We start from the raw sequence: 17671 nt of genomic DNA, 5'->3' as shown, positions 1-17671 counted from the left end.
ACACTCGTCACACATGTATTCCTCTCCGGTTGCCAAGATGTCATCTCCGACACTCGTCACACATGTATTCCTCTCCATTGGCCAAGATGTCATCTCCGACACTCGTCACATATGTATTCCTCTCCGGTGGCCAAGATGTCATATCTGACACTCGTCACACATGTATTCCTCTCCGGTGGCCAAGATGTCATCTCCGACACTCATCACACATGTATTCCTCTCCGGTTGCCAAGATGTCATCTCCGACACTTGTCACACATGTATTCCTCTCCATTGGCCAAGATGTCATCTCCGACACTCATCACACATGTATTCCTCTCCGGTGGCCAAGATGTTATATCTGACACTCGTCACACATGTATTCCTCTCCACTGGCCAATATGTCATCTCTGACACTCATCACATATGTATTCCTCTCCGGTGGCCAAGATGTCATCTCCGACACTCATCACACATGTATTCCTCTCCGGTTGCCAAGATGTCATCTCCGACACTCATCACACATGTATTCCTCTCCGGTTGCCAAGATGTCATCTCCGACACTCATCACACATGTATTCCTCTCCGGTGGCCAAGATGCAGCTGTTGTATGAATGGTTTAGTTTTCCATCTTCCTCTCTCAAACCTTGTAAGTAAATGTACTTTTAACACACATCGTACATCCTGGACACCAATTTCGTTCACAAAGCACAAATTATCAGGAATTTTCTTCTTTCAAAACATTGCGTCATCGAGGCTCACGCAGTGGCTCCACCCTTCCTGAATGACCATAAAGTGAACTATTTGACCACCTGTACAAAACAGAGAAGGCACCACCAACCCGGAGAGCTATCCAGCAGGAAAGACTCTGCAGTGTTTGATCTACGAGTAGTCTTCGTCTGAGACTGTGCAGGTATCGTGCTCCAGGTGTGAAGTACCTTAATGGTTGGGAACGTCATGTAAGTACAACTGCAGTAAGCTAATGGTGAGACCCAGCTGTGTTTTCCGACTGTCCAAGTACTTTTATTACTTACCAAATCTCAAGATTTCGTAAGTATATTGATGCCTTCCGTTTCTGTTTGTTTGTTTGTTTGTTCGTAGGCATGATAACTCGAGAACGGAAGAAGCTACCAATGTCAAATTACACCACGTGATTCAGGAGGGTGATGGCTAGTGCTGATTCGATTTTGGTCAAAATCGGTTAAAGGTCAAGGTCACAGTGAGGTCAAACATCCAAAACATCCAAAACATTCGATTTTTGATGGTTTGGTAGAGAATCATCGTAGAAACTTCTGGTTTGTGTCGCTACCTTCTCTTGAGACAGCTTTTATTAGACAAGGTCAGAGGTCAAGTTGATGATTTCGTAAGTACCAGTCTATGACTGCTTGTTTATTTATTTATTTTCTAATCTGCTTTTAGGGTCATGGGATAGCTTGTACATATTCTGCATGCAGGACAAAGTCACTGGGAGGCATCGATGGACTTCGACACGGATTACAACTTACAAGGACATTAGGAGATGATGGACAAACGCATGTGGTGCAGATGTGATTGGAACCTGGATTTTCTGCATCCGAGGATCCAGGGATTCAGATGAGAGCACAAACAAGCCGACCCAACCCTTTTGAGATAAAGCCGGAGGAATAATACACGATTAGCTTCCTCTGGATCGGTGCAATGATAAACCACAACCATGGCGAGCAATTGAGCACAGTGATTTGAAATTGGAACGTGGTACTCACCTCGTCGTAGCTTCCTCGTGTACCATACCACAGGTGACTTGCTCGTGAGACGGCCGGCTCAATGTCCTTTCGTCTGCCATAATCTATCGAATAAGGATGTCGGCCTCATGATAATGCTGGGAAACATCATCTACTTGTTGGCAACTTTTTAAGAATTGAAGACAATAACATTAAGGAAATGTTCAGAGTTACACCTCGAGCGAGTTAAAGTTGTACAAAATGAATGCCAAATACCTTAATGATCTCTTGGGCACTGAATATTTACCTCCACCACCAAAGGTGCATGGAGGTCGTGTCTTCACCACTGTTTATCTGTCTGTGTCTGTCTGTCCGTCTGCTTGTGACTTCACGAAAAAAAAAATTTCCATATTGGTCTGCAGTGTTTGTCTTTGTCTGTTTGTTGGGTGGTCGCAAGACGACCTTTAGTCTCAGGTTTTCCGTCTGTCTGTTTGTTTGTATGTAATGGACAGCTCTGGAGGCCAGACGAGTCAACCAATTTTGATGAAACTTGACTGGTAGATTCATACGAGGATGTAGTTGTATGCTTTTGAGCACCGTTGCTATGGACGCCACCGTTGCCTAGCAACGGGACTTTGAAATTTTCGAAAAAATCCGAAAAAAAATTTTTTCCCCGAAAATGAAAAAATCTGCTTCCGCGCTTTTATGCGCACTATAATCAACGTCTGTCAAAAAATTTCAGCCCGATCCGTCAAAAACTATGACTAGTATGCAATTATATTACTATATGCTTTCACTGCAACGTTCGTGTTGGGATTCCCTAACGTAGGGTTAGGGAATCGAACACAAATGATGAATGGACAGTTGCTCGTCATGTTCCTATATGGAACAACGAACGGCAAAAATGTCATCTGATGTGTTCTCTTATGTACAGCTATCTATAATTCTAGGTGTGTGTGTGTGTGTGTGTGTGTGTGTGTGTGTGTGTGTGTGTGTGTGTGTGTGTGTGTGTGTGTGTGTGTGTGTGTGTGTGTGTGTGTGAGTCTGTGTGTGTGTGTGTGTGTGTGTGTGAGTCTGTGACCGCTGTTTCTGCTGTTTCTCGACAACCACTGGTCCGATCTCATTGAAACTTGCCAGGTATATTGCTGGGGACCTGAGGATGTGCCTTTTCAAGGTTTGATATTAATCAGACAAGTGCTTCCCAAGTTATGGCCATTTATTTACCAAACCAATGACAAGACACGTTGTTGCGTGGGCGTGACCGATGGGGAAGGGAAGCTCAGCCGCGTTCGCCACTACAGGTTACAACGTACGGACTTCCAGAGAGTGATGACTTCGTGTATTGTAATAATTTCTCGATTTCTTATGTGCATTTATTGATAAACGCAATGCCCCAAGTTATGATCGTTTTCACATTAGACGGTGCATAAATTTTGGTAACATCAGAGTGAGCTGGTATGCTCCGAACCAGGAAGTAATTTTTTTTCTCTCTCTTCTCTTCTCTGTTTGTTTTTCCTTGCTACGACATTGCGAAAAGGTAAAATACGTTGGCGCTAATTGAATAATTGGGTATTAAAACTAAATTGCGAATAATCGTAACTGCGAATAATATGCCAACTTCCAGGCCACGCACGTACGGGCACGCGAGAGCGAAGAAACGGCCTGTGTGGTTGTTTGTTGCTCGCGGTTTGAATATTTATTTATTTATTTATTTTTACGGGCACGTACTTGTATTTCAAATTCGCCTTCGTCAAGCGACCACCCATGTCACCAACCGGCTTGTCTGTCTGTCTGTCTCACGATTTTTGGCCACAGTTTGCAAGCAATCGTTCTGAATTTTTTTGTGTGCGTGTAGGTTACCGGCCAAGGACAGTTTGGCTAAACTTTGGTGAAGATCCGAATCTGGATCCGGATCTGAGAATTTTTTTTAGTGATTCTTCACCATTGAGTGATAGGGCCAAAAACGACATTGCATGGTGTGTCTCAAAGAAGTGAGGGCGGATTTGGATGAAACTTTATGGACCGGTTGGGTGTGTGAAAAGGATTAACTGATTCACTTTCGGTGAAGATTCGAATCCCGATCCAGATATGAGAAAGTTTTTTTATTTTTTATTTTTTTTAAAGCGATTCTTCACCATGAGTGGGGCAACTTAGCATAACAATTGTGCACTTTGTAAGGAAAGCACCAAATTTGGCACACTAGTAGCCTATCATATTATGAACAGATTTGGATATTGGGCCATCTCAATATTTTTTATTGCAGTGGAAAATGGCTGCCACAGCCATCAGCGGCTGAATTTGAGATGGCCCAATATCCAAATCTGTTCATCATATGATACGCTGCTAGTGTGCCAAATTTGGTGCTTTCCTTACAAAATGCACAATTGTTATGCTATATTTAGCTAAGTTGCCCCACGACATTGAGAGATGGGGCCAAAAACTATGTATTACATGATATCTCTAAAAGTTGTGGACGACTTGTGGCAAAACTTGGTGGATGATTGGTTTATGTGACAAGGGGGAACAATCTGATTCGATTTTGGTTCAGGTCCGGATTCAGATCCGACCTATCAGGGGGTTTCAAAACGTAAAGTGTTCAGCCTGCCGGAGGTATGTTCTCCACCGAGTGTTGCTGTTCTCGTTCTTCCTGCTTTTATTGATGACAAATGTAAAACACAAATCAACACTGAACCTGACTCGGCTATAAAACATAAACTCAAGCCATAACATAACAGAATAGAGGGACATCATTCTTTAATGGGGAGTGAAATTTATTTCTTTTCATGTCAGAAGCATTTCACTGAAAACCCACATCATGTTGATCATCAAGTGGTTGAGAAATGAGATCGCATCGTTCCCATATAGCTGAAGGGACGGGATGGTTTCACATTCTCCGTGGAATCCCATACGTGTTTCGACTGCGAGTCGGTGAGATAGTCTCTTCTTGTTACATCGATGCTCGGGAAGGTTTTAAATTGAAAAAAATACGATGTTGATGAAAAATGTAGCCGCGATCGGTCGATATTGAATACGAGATTCACACGGCTCTCACGTCCAGGCCCCATTGATGGGATGTGAACCCACAAAATCAATTTTCTATTTGAAATCCACTTTTTGGAGTGCTCGTTGAGGGCCTGCACCCACAAGCTGTGTTAATTTGAGTGTATTGGCCCTAAGCTACAGGGGTGGCAAAGCCAAGGCTGTACAATCTCGGTGCTCATAAACACCACAACTTTACCTCCAACAAATTTCCTGATCCTCGTGGTTGCACTCAAAGGCCATATAAATAATATTGTCATGCTTATCATGCTCTTATCTTGTCTTGGGTACCTTGTCGACATTCCCATCACTTACTGGATGGAATATCACATTGGCCTTTTCGTTACTCTATTCTGATACACAGGCCACTCGAAGAACGCGATACTCACGATAGCCCAACACACCCAAGGGGTATTATTTATATATATTTAGAATGTATATACAGTATATATAAACATATATATTTGAGAGTCGATTTTAAGCTGTCATATATACAGGACGAGTCATCGATGTGTGTGTGCTGTCCCTTGTATGGACGTTCAGCCACATGACCGGCCTGCCAGCGCCGGGAGTTGGTGAAGGTTAAAGATCCCACGGTGTTTTTTTTTGTTGTTTAATAGAAGAGTAGGCGAGCTATCACCAGTTCCCTTAACACATTACAAATTCCTACCTCTTTCAGTCGAGTATCTTGCGAAGGAATGGCAACCCCTCCAGGACTAGTTCTCGCCTTGAAACGTTTCTCGACTCATCCTGACTGCCCTGAAGCTCTGCTGTCAAAAAGGTGGGCCCCATGATTTTAAAAATCTCCAATAAATTTGAACGACCCTTGTAACTCAGAGCATGTACTATATACATTATTTAATACCAGCAGAGTACCTGCCCGACGGGCGGTCGTGTTCCAAGCCTGCAAAACGCGTTCTTCTGACGCATACCTTTATTTGGGCGGTGTATAGGCAACTGACAGCTGCCTCAATAGCTCCCGAAAAATAACAATAACCCGTGAAGTTACGTGCTTGAAGCAAAAACATGATACTTAAAAATCAAAACACCACGACTGTGGAACACGGGACAGGAATACTGTACTGTTAAGGGTGGACATTTGTAATACCCTCCCCCACCTGGAGGCGGCGCTACACGATACACATTTACATGGAGAAGTTGTGTCCCCCTTCCCCTCACCCCAAGACCACCAGCAAAGATTAAACAAAAACTCCCCTGTACACCAATTGGGTCGTGTTGATCCTACATAGCAAGTATGGATGTAATCAGCCCAGAACTGTACGAGGAGTAGCGTGACAAACATACACCGGTCCGTGATTTGTCATAAGGATCGGGATACGTTGAGTCATTAATTATATACATCCAGTAGAGAAGGATTGACATTTATGAAACTGTTTGAATTTTATTATCCTGAACTCACTAACAGCTTATTCGGTTTATGACGTTAATTCATGATGTCACAGTGCACTTCGAAGTTGTCATTATATATTTGATTGTTGATTGTCAGGGACTGCGCATCGATCTGAACAATCGGGCTGTGCTTGGGCTTTATGGACAAATATCGTGGCACATTCGAGACTTCGACGTTCATGGTTCGGGAAGAGACGAAGGCCCTTTCGTTTGATTTTCTCTAGAATGTTTGTATGTCAGACATTGTTTTCGGTTTCATGAGATGCTTGTGGTTCCTGGATTTTCTCATTGTTGTTTTTAATTTTTTTTTCCTTTTTCTCTCTGCCATAATTATTAAAGTAGGTCAGTAATGGTGGTAGTTTTACCGGCTGTTGGATCTCTCTCTCCCTCTCTCTCTCCCTCTCTCTCTCCCTCTCTCTCCCTCTCTCTCTCCCTCTCTCTCCCTCTCTCTCCCTCTCTCTCCCTCTCTCTCCCTCCCTCTCCCTCCCTCTCCCTCTCTCTCCCTCTCTCTCCCTCTCTCTCCCTCTCTCTCCCTCTCTCTCCCTCTCTCTCCCTCTCTCTCTCTCTCTCTTTCTCTCTCTCCCTCTCTCTCCCTCTCTCTCCCTCTCTCTCTCTCTCTCTCTCTCTCTCTCTCTCTCTCTCTCTCTCTCTCTCTCTCTCTCTCTCTCTCTCTCTCCCTCTCCCTCTCTCTCTCCCGTTATGATGACAGTGGACGTGTAGTGCATTCGGCGAAATGACAGGCTCACATCATCTCGTATGAGAGTGAGTCATAAAAATCGTGTCGCTCTTTTGCTTTTGATTACCTCCAGGGGTCCTGTGGGATTGGCCGTCTGAACTTGAGGCACAAAAGCAAGTCGAGCCTACTTTGCACGGGAGAAGTAGTATATGTGGTCTTCACTCGACGTTATTTCCACTGCACAAGGATTCATGGTCAAATCGACAACAAACACATCATCAATAACAATGCTCAACACAACATCCAGCAGAGATTTTTTTTTAACAGTTGGATGTTGGAATTAACCCAAACGATGCTCCAAATGCCGATGAAATATGGACACCTGGATTGCCTATTAAGATGGTTTATGTAACGGAAAGATCACAGACCCTCCCTCCCCTTCGACATCATGGCCGGTTTGAAGCATCCACTGATGTCTTCATATTATTCGGTTTCACCACAAGGTCAGACTTCAGGAGGCTCTGAGGACCACATCATCGGTCTCTCCATTTGACGGAATCTTCTCAAATTCTTCTTCCCTGGACAATGAAACGGAGTCGCACATTGCCTCGGACAACAGGCACCTCTCTTCTCTCCATCAAGTATGGCAGTGGATGATGCTATTGGCACCTTCAAAATTATCAACAAAACCATTTTCATTCCGACACAGTTCTGTGGCTGTGAACCCTGGACCACCATGGCCCAACACCTCAACCAGATGCAGATTTACAAGTGGTGGATCCTACAACAGATTGTTTATATCAAACGGTGACCAGAGGTGCCCAACACCGAGGTCCTCTGTCTCGCCCAGTTTCCCAGCGGCCTTTGCTGGCCATTGACTGCCAAGGTTGAGCTTGCTGTTCGTGTCTCTGAGAGCAATTGCTCTGTGGCTTGCCACTCTCTGATGGTCCAGGAAGTGAGGGATGGATTCCATATAAAGAGGATATGAAGACATCTTTGAAGAATACAAATAATCATGAGATGACAAGAAGACTATAAAAACAATAACACACAAACTATGGAAAAAGGGAGCTCTTCAGATGAGCGAGACATGCCTATGATGAGGCACAGTCTGAACAAACATCTGAAAATCAGAGTCAAGGGAGGACCAGGTATTGTCAGCATTGTCATGATAGGGACAACAGCAACGTTTGCCACAAAGTTCTATTATTATCAGGCAATGGTTGTACATAAGAGTTTATAAACAGGTTAGAGTTTCCACTCAGAGTCTGGGAGTTCGGTGGTTCTATTCTGAGCCCGGCTGAGTCATACCAAAGAGTGTTGAAGTGGTATGTGCCATTTCAAAGTGCTGCGTGCTGCTTATTCGATTGATGCTCGGCATTTAGAGGATAGAGCACAGACAAACCCCGTGAGTTGGCATCTCATGGAGTTAGGGGGAAGGGATGTGATTCCGACTTAATTGCTCCGCTGATTTGGGAGAGTAAAACTGTCACAAAGATAGCGTCACCTGCACTCGTACTGCTCCAGGAAGTGAAGTATCTTACCCCCCCCCCCCCCCCAAGGTCAAAGACACATCAAGTCCGGCGTTGTCTCATGTATTTGTTTGTATGTATGTATGTAGACAATTTCTGCTGCATTTCCTCCAGGAATAAAACCAGGGATGGATTTGAGGCACAGCCTCTCACTGAGTATAATTTGGTGTATATGGAAACTAAAAGTTGATTTGGTGATGAGAGAATCCTTGCTCTTCATTGAACTTTGGCACTGACATGACGGTCTAGAAGTACACATATTTCCCGTCGAAGTGATCTCGCCTGGGTTTGAATCCCGACCCAGCGAAAATGTCATCCCGGGGTTTCACGGTCATCTTTGTTCGTTTGTTTGCAACACAAGGCTACGGGGTCGCATGATTGGCTGAGGGCGTGGCTGTGCCACTGATGCAATGCCCTCTGCTGGTTTGGGAAGGAATTTGTCATTTGATCAGGGTGCTGGTGACGGCTCACCAACTCTTCGTGAAGGACACCATGGCGTCTTTAATATCCACCAATAAATTCTGGTGGTTCGTAGGAAAGGCGATCCATCAATATGTGTGACATCCTCCAGATGGACCTTGAACAGGACTGCCGGCATTAGTTCACGTCAGGTCAGGTATGGGAGCATGCGCCAGAGCAGCGTATCGCTGCGTCCACTTTCTGTTGGTACTCCAGGGGCCTCCGTCTGGCCATCCCCCAGGCAGATGCCTGGCCCATCCCCATCTCCTTGAGATGCTGATCATCCTGCTGCAACCACCAGGCACGTGGTCGGCCCATTGGCCTCGTCCACTCATGAGGCTCCCGCACTGAGAGAATCTGGTGAGCAGGATCAGCATCAGGAAAACGAGCCACACATCCATACAGCCGCAGCTGACGCTCACGGACTATGCAGGTCACAAATCTCATTTTGGTCTCTCTCAGCAACCGCTCGGAGGACACAAAGTCTGACCAGCGATAGCCAAGCATTCTCCGAAGAGACCTGGTACCAAAGGAATTAAGTCTCCATCTCAGATCCCTGGCCAGAGTCCAAGTCTCACATCCATAGAGCAAGACTGGAAGCACCAAGGACCTGAAGACTCGGACTTTCGTCCTCCCGCACAGGTACCGGCAGCGCTACACCCCATTATCCAGTGAATCCATGACTCCTCAGGCCTGACCCAGACGTCTATTGACCTCTGACTCACAGCCAGCAGAGACATGAATATCACTGCCAATGTAAGTGAATCTCTCCGTGACCTCAACATCGTCACCACAAGCAGACACAGACAGGACAGCAGCATCCAAGATGTCATTGAAAGCCTGGATCTTAGTTTTGACCCAATAAACCCGTAATCCCAGCAGCTCTGACTCCACATTCAGCACCTCAAGGGCCCACACAAGGATATCTAAAGTCTCCACAAAGATGACGACATCATCTGTGAAATCAAGATCAGAGATCTTGACATTCCCAAACGATGCACCGCAGTTTGATCTCTCCGACATCCTCCCTAGAATCCAGTCCATACAAGTGCTGAAAAGTGTGGGGGCCAGTACACACCCCCGACAAACTCCAGTCACAACTGGAAATAAATCAGAGATAGTATCACCACATCTCACAACACTCTCAGTATCAGAGTATAGTTCAGACATCAGATCGATCAGTTTTGGTGGCACCCCACGAAGACCAAGAATCCTCCAGAGGACATCCCGATTCACTGAATCGAACGCTTTACAGAGATCAACATAGGCTGCAAGCAGCCCCTGCCGAAACTCTCGTCTGCGTTCGGTGAGGACCCGAAGAGCAAGGATACGATCAATCGTTGACCTCTTTGGTGTAAAACCTGACTGCTCTGGACGCTGGTGCTCAAGCAGATGGTGGCGAACCCTATCAAGAATTATCCAAGCAAAGACCTTGCCCGGCACTGAGAGCAGCGTCACCCCTCGGTAGTTGTTACAGTCTTCGCGATCACCTTTCCCGTTCCAGAGAGGGACAACAAGGCCCCTCTTCCAGTCAGTTGGGATGATGCCTGTGTTCCAGGCAGAGTACAAAACTGCATGCAACGACACGAGTGCAGCATTTCCACCAGCCTTGAGAAGTTCAGCATGGATGTCACAGATACCTGGAGCTTTTCCGCATTTCAACCGGTTCACCGCAGCCCGTGTTTCCACAAAGGGAGGTGGACCACAGTTGATTGGAGGGTCAGCAATTGAGATTGTAACACCCCTGACATCCAACTCGACAGCTGGTGGATCAGCCTGGTACAACCACTCAAAGCAACTGGCCCAGTGGGCTTTCACTTCAGACTCCTCTCTCAAGACCCCACCACCCTCCGCTCGAACTGCAGTACACCGAGGGATGGGCTTGGATGAATGCAATGCGTGAATTCCCCTGGAAGCAGGATGAGAATCACTTGACCACAGGTAATGCTCTACCCCCTCACAGATTCCTCGCACATAGGCCTCCTTGTCCACCCTTAGTGCGCGTACAGTTTTACACCTCAGCTCCCTGAATAGCTCAGCTCTGCCATTCAGCTTGGCCCTACGACTGGGCAATAGTATCCAGTGTCTCTTGGAGACAAAATTCTTCTTCACCCTCCCGTGAGTTCCAAGACATCTCCCGGCAACATCAAGGACGGTGGTCTTGAAGGCACTCCACAACTTTTCAGTATCCCCCAAAGCACAGGGACCCCCTAAATCCCCACTCAGTCTGTTCGCAAACTCCTCAGCTACCCTCTCATCCTTGAGTTTGCCAACATCCAACCTAGACTGGGATGGTACCATTCTCCTGGATTGAAGGTGCAACTTAAGAGTTGCTACAACAAGCCTGTGGTCAGTATTGAGGAACTGAGCACTCCGGTAGACCCTTGCAGTTCTGGATCATCCTCCAGCGACCATCAACGAGCGCATGGTTAATCTCCTTTGCCGCACCACCAGCGATGGAATACCAAGTCCAGCGATGAGCTTGTGGGTGCTGAAACCATGAACCAGCCACCCTAAGTCCATGACTTCTTGCAAAGTCAAGGAACTTCGTGCTATTCTGGTTCACAGTTCCAGACCCATGGGGACCAACACATGTCTCATAACCATCCCTATCAGTTCCAGTCTGCATTGAAATCCCCCAACACTAGAAGAGCCTGGGGCACTGATCAACACAGACTCGAGCGTGGCAAAGAATGCATCCTTCACGGTGAGATCACTCGCCTCAGTCTGAGCATAAACAGAGACCAGGGAAATGACACCCAAGGGATGACGAATCCTTCGTCTCATAATACGCTCGTTGACCGGTGTTACCTCAATTATCATTGGAGGCAGCTTATTGGACACAGCTCCAGCAACTCCTTTTGTGGTCACCATCATAACGACCAGACCAATAGTAGGTGTAACCACCCGCCTTGATCTCGCCACTATCTGGTCTCTAAACCTCACAGAGTGCTGCATTACCGATGTCCAAACGCTTCAGCTCAGATGACAGAGACAGTGATCATCCTCTATTTGGGATAGGACATTTCAGGCACCCACCCGAAGGGACCGCCTCAGGTTAACCCAAGGAGACTACCGTCTGGTGGACGACCCTCAGCACCACCCCAGCACACTCTCCCGCAAATCTGACCCGGGAATGTTACCCCATGGTTTCCCTTCCATCATCAAAGATTGGGGGTCCCGAAGGCTTTGCCCCAATCCCGCCATCCGGTGAGCTGCCAGCCAAGGGAAGCTGCACAGGAGGTACTCCCACGGAGTCGGTTTTCAGATTTGTTTTTTGCTTCGAGAATGTTTTGCAGAATGAAGGGTTTTACGGTGGCTGGAGTGCAAATTTTGCCACCAACCTCCTCATAAGAAGTAACCCAACTGCAGGAGGACGTCCACAGACACAGTTGGGTACTAGATATGGATGGCCGTTGGCTCACAAGGAGCTCCTCCGCCCTTTGACAGGTTTTGTTCTTCATCCTGCTGTGTGTCCATATCATACACTTTCCTCACCAAGAAACCTTGTGGGGGAGATGGTTAATCGCCGACAACCTGACCTGACCTGACCTGACAAAGCAATAGTTGGTGGACGTTAAGCATCTCCTGTTGTCCTTCGCAAAGAGAGGGAGAGCAATGCATCAGCAGCATAGGCATGCCCTTTGCAACGATGCAACTAGCAGCCAGAGGCTGCATATGAAATGAAATCAAAATGATCCTCGATTTTGCCGAAACCCCCTCAAAATAAATAGAGGAAACCGTTTAGCCTCGTTGAGGGGGTACACCCCTACACCCCCCCACCCCCGAGAATGCACCCCGAATGCCGATGTCCTCATATCATGTTTCCTGGGCACCATGAACTGTGTGTGCAGCGGTATTGATCTCGCATCACACTACCTCTCGTTCGCTCTGCTGAGCTTTGTAAACAATCTTTTTCAGGGACATCATCACACATTATGCTGCCAAGTGAGACATGTCACAGGCACGTTTGAAGTGATCATTTGACATGATGTGGAGGAAGGTGCGTGAGAATGTGTTATTTGCATGTGTAGTTGGCTCTTGGAGTATGTGTAGGATACACGGCACGTCTTATCATGCATTATGAGCGATAATCTCGAGGCAATTTGGAACAAAGGCCTTGTTTTGTAATCCGCATGCTTGCAAGTGTGGGAGCAATTCGAGAATTTTGGAGCAAGTGTTAAAGATGGTGAGAGTTTTTTGTGCGTCGCCAAGGCATTGTGTTCAACACCGAGTTGCCTGCATACCGGGACCTCAGATTGGGAGGTTTTGTTTTTGTTTGACATGATCTCACTGTGTGTGCCTGTTCGTGTGATAACCTTCAGCCTTGTTCACTCTTCCCGATTGTTACGTTTCGCTTACTGCTGTAATGAGGATGAAGATGCTCTCGATCGTATCGATGGGAAGGATTAGATGTTCTGTTCATGACGTGTCGGTTTTGTGGATGTTTGTGTTGTCTCCTTAGATCCCTGGCAGGGTCAGGTGCGACTGGAAGGCCACCATTGTGGCTGCAATACATGAAAAGCTCGTGTATCAGGTTTGCCAACGGATGAGCCTCCCCTAGCCCCGAGGCCTTGACGGTCCCGCTGTGTTTTTTCACAAAGGATAGGCCGTTGGACAAGTACGATGGCAATTCCCTGTGCAGTTAGTGAGGGCCCATCCTAGTCTATAACTGCCACAAATGGCTCCATGAATTATGTACCTTCAGGTTAGAACGTGACATGAAGTCGAATCAAGGTATTTAGGTGACCTCGAGCAGGCCAAGTGGCGTAGATACGTGACCTGGTTATGATGTGAGCAACACAAAACGAAATGTGAAGATTGATGATCATGAAAGTCCCGATAAAGATGGCGATGTGATGTGAGAATGGAGAATTTTGCACGACAGGGAATCTCATCGTGCATCCGCCGCCATGACAGGAGAGATGTTTGAGAGGACCCGTCGTGGAGGGGTTAATCAGCGCATTCATCAAGCAATTTAGAGATGAAAAGTGCACACTTCTGGCATTGCGGGGATCCGCACCGACGGGGTCACATCGTTACTCGTTCTTAATGTCTTGTTTCCACGGCGACGACAGGTGACCACATCGCTCCATCAATGAAAAATGCATGGGCGTCCTGTTTGTGCCTTTATTTTCGTATTCCTCCCAACACATGAGCAAACCAACAATCATAACTCGATGTATATTTTATTATTATATTTGTATACCCTTGTCGTTTTGTCGAATCTCCCCTTGTATTTTGTTTGACATTGTCGACACGAACGAGATGTGATGTGGCCACGATAGTCCAGACGGCCGTTTGACAATTAATCTTTCGGTTCTATTCTCCTCGTTTCTTGCATCCAAGCATTTCAGGAAAAAATTGAAAAAAAAAAATTCATTACCACGGGAAGTATGCATGAGGCTGGAACACAGTTGGTCTCATTCCTCTTCTTCTTCGATTCTTTTTCTTCTTCTTCTTCTTCTTCTTCTTCTTCTTCTTCTTCTTCTTCTTCTTCTTCTTCTTCTTCTTCTTCTTCTTCTTCTTCTTCTTCTTCTTCTTCTTCTTCTTCTTCTTCTTCTTCTTCTTCTTCTTCTTCTTATTCTTCTTATTCTTCTTCTTACTCTTCTTATTCTTCTTCTTGTTCTTATTCGTCATTATTTATCTTATTCTTTTTCGTCTTCTTATTCATCTTTCTATTCTTATTCATCTTCTTATTCTTATTTGTCTTATTCATCGTCTTATTCGTCTTATTCTTAATCATCATCTTTTTCTTATTCGTCTTCCTCTTTTTATTCGTCTTCTTATTCTTATTCTTAGTCTTCTTAGTCATCTTCTTTTTCTTATTCATCTTCTTATCCTTATTCGTCTTCTTATTCGTCTTCCTATTTTATTCGTCTTCCTATTTTTATTCGTCTTCTTATTCTTATTCGTCTTCTTATTCTTTTTCGTCTTCTTATTCTTATTCGATTCTTATTCGTCTTCTTATTCTTATTAGTATTCTTATTCTTATTCGTCTTCTTATTCTTATTCTTATTCGTCGTCTTATTCTTATTCGTCTTCTTATTCTTATTTGTCTTCTTATTCTTATTTGTCTTCTTATTCTTATTCGTCTTCTTATTCTTATTTGTCTTCCTATTCTTATTCATCTTCTTATTCTTATTCGTCGTCTTATTTGCATTTGTCTTCTTATTCTTATTTGTCTTCTTATTCTTATTTGTCGTCTTATTCTTATTTGTCGTCTTATTCTTATTCGTCTTCTTATTCTTATTCATCTTCTTATTCGTATTCTTATTAGTCTTCTTATTCTTATTCGTCGTCTTATTCTTATTCGTCTTCTTATTCTTATTCGTCTTCTTATTCTTATTCGTCTTCTTATTCGTCTTCTTATTCGTCGTCTTATTCTTATTCGTATTCTTATTCGTATTCTTATTCTTATTCGTCTTCTTATTCTTATTCGTCGTCTTATTCTTATTCATCTTCTTATTCGTATTCTTATTGTTATTCTTCTTCTGCTTCATTGGCTAAAGGCACGGCTGTGTCGCTGATGCAGTGCCCTCTTCTGGTTAGGGGAGAAATTTGTAATTTGTTCAGGGTGCCGGCGATAGCTCGCCTACTCTTCGCGAAGGACACCGTGGGATCCATAATGTTCACCAACGAATGCAAGGAGACAGGAATTCCCGTTTAACGTCCATCCGAGGGATGGCACACACATTGATGAATCACCCTGCCTGTGAAACACCGTGATGACAGTTTATAGCTGTGTTGGGATTCTAACCCAGGCTGGACAGCTTTAAGGTGACAGTGTGTACCTGTAGGCCATCCTGCCAGCCCCACATGCTGTTGTCATTTCCTATTTCAACAGGAAAATCCAATCGGCAGCCTCTCAATCCGCTCGAACGATGCATTATTTTGTGTTCAGTGTACCACTGTCATGGTCATGTCCCATCCGTCGAACCCTTTTCACATTTGCATTTTTAATTTGCTTTTGGAGACCGAGCCTGCCAGACCAGACGAAAGGCAATTTGTCTCCGGTAACTCGTGCTCACGGAGGAGTCTCCACATACATCTACATTAAAGGTGTCATTGGGCAAGGGATGGTGGGTGAGGCTGGCGAGACGGTTAATGAGTGTGTGCAAATCTAACCGAGGCCTTTTCTCCATTAGTCGAGGCCATGGCTTGATTTGAGGTCAGAGGCTCATCCTGCCACACTGATAACTATGTAATGCCTGATAGGAAGTGAGATGATTTCGTGCCCTTTTGCAACAACGAAATTATCGTTCCTTCCTCAATAAACTAGTTTTCAATTACACATCAACTAATGGCCACAACAAACCCTAAATGATGAGGTTGTGTGGATTGTTGTTTCAGAGGAATCCAGTTCCACGGCTTAGCGGATCTGGGGTTTGCTCGATCTCCAAATGTCCTCATCCTCGTGCGAGGAACTCCCCGGTAGTTGTGAGACCGCAGTGTTCATGCAGGGGTGTAGGTAAGGCGCATTGAGGTAAGAGATGTTGGCAGGAGCCAATTTATTTGTCATTTTAAAGGTTATCGGTGGAATTTTAAAATGTGAACTTTGGTGGAAAGCGGAGTTGGGGAAGTGTTTTGAGGATTGGAGTGATGTGATCAAATTTGCGACCTTGCATCGCGTGCCAGATGCCATGTTATGAATGAGATATAAGGGTTTGGGAGAGGAGGTAGGTAAGCCAGCTAACAGCGACTTCACTAATCCAAGCACGGCGTTATCAGAGCATGAACCAGAGTTTCGGTATTATCCTCTGACTGAAGCACGAGAGGATTTAGGGCAATATTGCATGCATATGGAAGGAAATGAATTTGCCGATTTGCCAATATGCAGAGCATGGCAGTAAACAGTCGAGTCCATGATGTCACCTGTAATTGAAACCGTGAAGGCAGAGATCGCTTTTTGATCCCCGAGCTTCACCGTCTGCTTGTCTGGCCCAAAGTCCAGGTCCTCGACTTACCCGCACCCCTTCATCTTCCGCTTGGAGACCCTAGCTCCTTCCTCGGTCTTCAATCCCACTCTTACCAACCAGGCTTCGAGTTGGCATTGCACCACCGTCTCATGTTATCCTTTATTCCTGCTCGTGACCGTTTCCATCTTCAATAACTCCACTGTCATGCTCCCCATCTAAGTGCAGGTTACTTAGTTGCCTTCCCTCTTCTCTCTCTCTCTCCTCCTCTTCATTCGTCCCTCGATCACACGCTGTCCCCACTCTTGACTCCACCATCTCTCACATCGCTCTTCCATCAGCCTAGATTTTGTATACAAAAATGGATTATGGGATTAAAAGCATTTGAGGATTTAATAAAGGGTCCAAGTATGAGCCCGTCAGTCGACGCAGCACTGAGTTTGAGAAAGTTAATGAACGATGTTTGAATTCAGGAAAGACGGAGTAAGAGTTGCAAAGGAGAGCTTTCGACTTCATCGTTTCTTGTGTAAACTTTTAATTTGAATCCCCCATCGTGTGTGTGTCGTCGGTTAACATCTCCATATGCGGGTTTCAGAAGGTGGAACGGAGCACTCCCAGGTCTCAAAATATCCACCGTCGTGCGTGCGTGCGTGCGTGCACGCGCGTTGTTGCTGTCTACCCAGGGGTTTTAATCACAAGGTGATTGTAAACTGTTGAATTTGATTCTTTGCAGGCTGGGGCATTGCAGTCCCTCAAGTGGACGTTCAACTGGGCAACTCATCTACTAGCATTAGCTTGAGGATGTTAAAGATCCCACGGTGTATTTCGTGAAGAGTTAGCTAGTTATTGCCGTCACCCTGAACAAATTACAAACTGAAGAGATCTCAACGAAACTTTGCACAAGTTTGGACTGTAATACAAATATGAACTGATTTGATTATTTTGGGTTCAACAGGTCAA

At 45.4% G+C, this 17671-nt stretch overlaps 1 protein-coding gene and 1 long non-coding RNA gene across 8 annotated transcripts in view; one reads left to right on the top strand and one right to left on the bottom strand.

The window, feature by feature from the left end:
* The window catches only part of LOC147031116 (uncharacterized), a 17123-nt gene extending 2855 nt beyond the window's left edge, over positions 1-14268 (bottom strand). Inside the window, exons 1-2 of one of the 2 annotated variants that reach the window (XR_015056667.1) lie at positions 14182-14268; positions 1722-1804 (exon numbers count right to left, since the gene is read on the bottom strand). This is a non-coding gene — a long non-coding RNA (uncharacterized LOC147031116). Of the gene's footprint in view, positions 1-1721; positions 1805-13157; positions 13247-14181 lie in introns of those variants that run through there. The other variant, XR_015056666.1, reaches the window with a different exon arrangement.
* Positions 1-17671, top strand: part of LOC147031115 (nectin-3-like) — a 141731-nt gene that overhangs the window by 47910 nt on the left and 76150 nt on the right. The window lies entirely within an intron of this gene.

Source organism: Eptatretus burgeri, chromosome 3 (assembly GCF_056783735.1).
Source record: "Eptatretus burgeri isolate ZD-2024b chromosome 3, Ebu_testis_v1, whole genome shotgun sequence".
In the NCBI taxonomy this organism is placed as follows: Eukaryota; Metazoa; Chordata; class Myxini; order Myxiniformes; family Myxinidae; genus Eptatretus; species Eptatretus burgeri.
This window is presented reverse-complemented; position numbering and strand designations above follow the sequence as displayed.